Genomic DNA, 5,360 nt, shown 5'->3' with positions numbered 1-5,360 from the left:
CGGAACAATGGGAAATAGGCATTTCTGTGTTTATAAATATCAAATACCAGCATTTTCAAATAGTTCAACTTAGTAGTAAAATAAAGGGTGATCCATGGAATTATAGATTATTTCCTCAACTGCACAATGACAATAAGAAGGCTTTAAACACTTTATATTACCCTTGGATGTAAGATGCCTTTCCAAAAGAAATTCTTTAAAAATGTTTTCTCACTCTTTGGTATCATTGGTGATTTACTTCATTCAATGCTAAACATCACAACAGAGAAACTGCAAAATGATGTAACATATCTTTCAATATATTTTTAAAGCTAACATAAAAAACAATTAGCGTAATTCATTCCACCAACAGGTGAAAAAGAAAAAACACACGATCCTCGCGGGTACCCAGGCGGCACGTTTCACAGGATCATTGGCCGGATCATTGGCCAGAAGAGACTCCACTCCTTCTCCCCCGAGCCCCGCAGGGGAGCTACGTGCCTGAAGCCCTGAGCCCGCAGGCCTGGGGACCGGCGCGGGGGCCTTACCTGGTGATAGTGGGGATGCGGCGGTGAGTCGCGGAGGAAACCGGGGATGGAGGGAGCCGTGGAATGGAGGGAGCCAGGGAGGGAGAAGAGAGCCATGGTCCCGCCTGACTGAAGGGGTGCAGTAACGTCCCGCCGACTCGGTAACCCGGCACCCGGCGTCCCAAACAGCCTCCACAAGTTTAACACAGGCGCCGCGGTCCCCCCACCGACAGCCATGTTGAAGAGCCAGCCAATAGGGACGAGCCTCGTGACCCATCGCGCCAATCGGCGCGTTGCCGATCCGCCGACCAATCAGAGCATGGAGGGGGTGGGACCTCAAAACGGAGGGTCTTTTGCAGCGAATAGGTCGCGTGAGGACACTAGTGGCGTGTTGTGCGAAGGTGGGTCGCTTGCGGATGGGGTCTTGGTTCCAGCGAATCCCTCCGTTCCTTTCCGCGCCTGATTTTATTCCCATAATCCAGATATCCTGGCCCGGGGCTCTCAGTGTCCGGTTTTGCTCCGACCTGCTGCGCAAATGGGCATCTTCTGTGGTGGGAAGTTGGTTTTGAGCCGGAAGCTGCGGACGGCCGGTGACCCGCCTCTGTGGGGACCTCTTGCAGGCCATCCCGGCCAAGAAGGCCCAGGCCAGGCAGGACGAGCCCGGCACGGCGCCCTCCTTGCCGCTGAACCCGGAGCGGCTGGTCCACATCCAGAGGAACAAGGCCGCGGCCCTGCTCAGGCTCGCAGCCCGCGAGGTGCCCATGGGCTTTGGTGAGAGTTGGAAGAAGCACCTCAGCGGGGAGTTCGGGAAACCTTATTTTATAAAATTAATGGGATTTGTTGCAGAAGAAAGAAAACGTTACGCTGTTTATCCATCCCTACACCAAGTCTTCAACTGGACCCAAATGTGTGACATAAGAGATGTGAAGGTTGTTATCCTGGAGCAGGATCCATATCATGAACCCAGTAAGCTCATGGGATCTGCTTTAGTGTTCAAAGTCCTGTTCCAACTCCGCCCGGTTTGGAAAACATTTATAAAGAACTGTCTGTAAACATAGATGGTTTTGGTCATCCTGGCCATGGAGATTTATCTGGGTGGGCCAAGCAAGGTGTTCTCAATGCAGTCCTCACCGTGCGCGCCCATTAAGCCAGTTCTCATAAGGAGAGAGGCTGGGAGCAGTTTACCGGTGCAGTTGTGACCTGGCTAAATTAGAACTTGAATGGGCTTGTGTGCCTGCTCTGAGGCTCTTAAGCTCAGAAGAGGGACAGTGCCACTGATAGGAGGCAGTGTCATGTACTGCAGACTGCTCTCCTCCCCATTGTCAGGGTACAGAGGCTTCTTTGTGTGAGACACTTCTCTAAGACCAATGAGCTGCTGCAGAAGTCGGGCAAGAGCTATGATCCTCAACTGAGGCGTGGTCTGTCTCCATTGGCAGTTTCTGAGAAGCTGCTGGTGAAGAATTTGTCAGGTACAGAGTCAAACTGAAAATTTCCCTATTCATAAAAACTCTGCATAATGGGGCGAAACTTCCATAAAGCTGCCATGAACCAGGTTGCCCAGGAGTGGCAACCCAGACAACAGTAGAGACTACCCTTGGACTGACTGGCTTCCTCTACACTATGCCTTCAGTCTCAAGTGTGCACTGTGAGGTCAGATGCTCACTTGGCTGTCACCTCCCTTTAGGCTAAAGAGAGAAAGTGTGCATCTTTTTTTGTGCAGCAAATACTTTGATCCCTGCTGCTAGTTTTTTGCCTGGTAGGTTAGATGTTCAATTATTTTATTCCTGCTTACAAGACCCTCCCATACCTGGCCCAGCAGGCATTCTGGGCTCGCATGGTATACAGTCCCTTTGAGGAGTCTTCAGGCCCTTCCTTGAAGGAAGTGTGAGGATAATTTGCAGGTTTCTAGATATCTGGCCCAGAAAATTAAAGATCAATTACTTGATTGTAGTAGAGGTGAAGATTCCTAAGGAATAATTCTTGGTGATAGGGGCTAGGTGTGCTGGATTCAAGGAATAATGAGTGAAAGTTGAACAAAAGGAGAAAGGGGGACTTTGTGGGGCTTTTTTTTAATTGGACGGTTATACAATTTTCTTCTAGGGTTATCCTAATTGGGATTTGTAGGGCAGCACAGACTGCCAAATGCTGTTGTTTTATTTTTTTGGACTGAAATAAATTTGGGATTTTTTTCTATAACACTGGAAATTTTTACTTTAAAAAAACCTACACTTGGGCGGCGCCTGTGGCTCAGTCAGTAAGGCGCCGGCCCCATATACCGAGGGTGGCGGGTTCAAACCCAGCCCCGGCCAAACTGCAACCAAAAAATAGCCGGGCGTTGTGGCTGGCGCCTGTAGTCCCAGCTGCTCGGGAGGCTGAGGCAAGAGAATCGCTTAAGCCCAGGAGTTGGAGGTTGCTGTGAGCTGGGTGAGGCCATGGCACTCTACCGAGGGCCATGAAGTGAGACTCTGTCTCTACAAAAAAAAAAAAAAAAAACCTACACAGGGGCGGCGCCTGTGGCTCAGTGAGTGGGGCGCCGGCCCCATGTGCCGAGGGTAGCGGGTTCAAACCCGGCCCCGGCCAAACTGCAGCCAAAAAATGGCCGGGCGTTGTGGCAGGCGCCTGTAGTCCCTGCTGCTCCGGAGGCTGAGGCAGGAGAATCGCTTCAGCCCGGGAGTTGGAGGTTGCTGTGAGCTGTGTGAGGCCACGGCCCTCTGCCCGCGGGCGGTACAGTGAGACTCTGTCTCTACAAAAAAAAAAAAACCTACACAGGGCTCGGCGCCTGTATCTCAGCGACTAGGGTGCCAGCTACATACACCAGAGCTGGCGGGTTCAAATACAGCCTGGACCTGCCAAACAACAGTGACAACTACAACCAAAAATAGCCTGGCGTTGTGGCGGGTTCTGACGCAAGAGAATCACGTATGCTCAAGAGTTTGAAATTGCTGTGGGCTATGATGTCATAGCACTCTACCCAGGGTAACATAGTGAGACTCTGTCTCAAAAAAAAAAAAAAAATATCCACACAGGTGTATATTTTTTCATCCTCTTCTAAGAGACAATCTTTATTGGGTCTATTACCTCCATGCTTGATCTTGTCAGAGATGCTGTTAGGTGGGGTTAAAGATAACCCTTTAGCATAGCAAGTTTGGTAAATATTATTGACATTGAAAAAAAACCCCACATTGATTATACAATAGGTCCAGAAAAAGCACTTGACAAAATCAAATGCCCATTCATGATGGAAACTATGAACAGAAGAGAACTTCTTGAACTTGATAAACAGCGTCTACCAAAAAACCTACAGGTAACATAATTAGCAGCAACAAACTTGAAGCTTTCCCAGTAAAATAAGGAGGAAGGCAAGGATGTCCCCTTTTGCTATTGCTTTTCAACATTGTACTGGAAGTTCTAGCTGACACAACAAGGCAAGAAAAAGAAATAAAAGGCATATAGATTGAGAAAGAAGATATAAAACTGTTTAGTAGATGATCTAATTCATGCTCACATAAGAGGAAAACATCTCAATTCAAGTTGGGGGGAGGGGGAAAGGGGGTTTGAGGTGCTCCCACTTAATGGGCATGATGTAGAGGTGTATGGCTCACCTTTTGGGTGTGGGACACAACTACAAGAGGGACTCTACCTAACAAATTCAAATATTATGACCTGGTTGTTTGTACCCTGACATTAACCTGAAATAGTAATAAAAAAACTCTCTGCATCTCAATTTACAATTGCCAAAATGTGTAAATAGCCTCAATTCCCCCCAACCCAAGAATGGATATGTGTACCATGGAATACTATTCAGCCATTAAAAAGATGGAGACTTTACATCTTTTGTATTAACCTGGATGGAGTTGGAACACATTCTTCTTAGTAAAGTATCACAAGCATGGAGGAGCAAGAATCCAGTGTACTCAATTCTAATATGAAGCTAGTAGATGATCTAATTCACACCCACATAAGAGAAAAACTCAATTCAAGGTGGAGGGTGGGGAAATGAGGAAGCAGGGAGAGGGGAGGGGAGAGGGGGATGGGTCTTCTCCCACTTAATGAGCACAATGTTAAGGTGTATGGCACACCTCTTGGGGGCAGGACACAATTATAAGAGGGACTGTACTTAACAAATGTAAGCATGATAATCTCATTCTTTGTGCCCTCAATTAACCTGAAACAATTAAAAAAAAATTTTTTTTTTTTTTTGGAGAGACAGAGTCTCACTGTCCTGCCCTTGGTAGAGTGTCCTGGCGTTACACGGCTCACAGCAACCTCTAACTCTTGGGCTTACGCGATTCTCTTGCCTCAGCCTCCCGAGCAGCTGGGACTACAGGCGCCTGCCACAACGCCCGGCTATTTTTTTGTTGCAGTTTGGCTGGGGCTGGGTTTGAACCCGCCACCCTCGGCATATGGGGCCGGCGCCCAGATGACATAATCATATATATAGAAAACCCAAAGGAATCAGTAAAAAAAGCTCTTGGAACTAACTGATTATTATAGCATGGCTGGAGAATATAAGGTTGATATACAAAAACCTATCACTTTCCTATATACTAGTAATGAATAAACAAAATATGAAATTTAAAACACATAATTTAGGTTAGCACCTTCAAAAAGTGGAAATGCTTAGGTATAGTAAATCTGATAAAATATGTACAAGAGCTATATGAGAAAAACTACAAACCTCCAATGAAATACATTAAAGAAGAACTAAATAAACGGTGAGATGGATCCCATGTTCATAGATAGGAAGACTCAATATTCTCGAGAAGCCACTTCTTCCCAATTTGATCTATGAATTCCATGCAATTCAAATCAAAATCTCAGGAAATTATCATGTGGATATTGACAAACTGATTC

General features: G+C 46.8%; 1 pseudogene; it reads left to right on the top strand.

Moving 5' to 3' along the window:
• Positions 1-878: 878 nt before the first annotated feature.
• On the top strand, positions 879-2,701 carry LOC128565981 (uracil-DNA glycosylase-like; annotated as a pseudogene).
• The last annotated feature ends 2,659 nt before the right edge of the window (positions 2,702-5,360 follow it).

Source organism: Nycticebus coucang, chromosome 14, assembly GCF_027406575.1.
Source record: "Nycticebus coucang isolate mNycCou1 chromosome 14, mNycCou1.pri, whole genome shotgun sequence".
Taxonomy (NCBI): Eukaryota; Metazoa; Chordata; class Mammalia; order Primates; family Lorisidae; genus Nycticebus; species Nycticebus coucang.
This window is presented reverse-complemented; position numbering and strand designations above follow the sequence as displayed.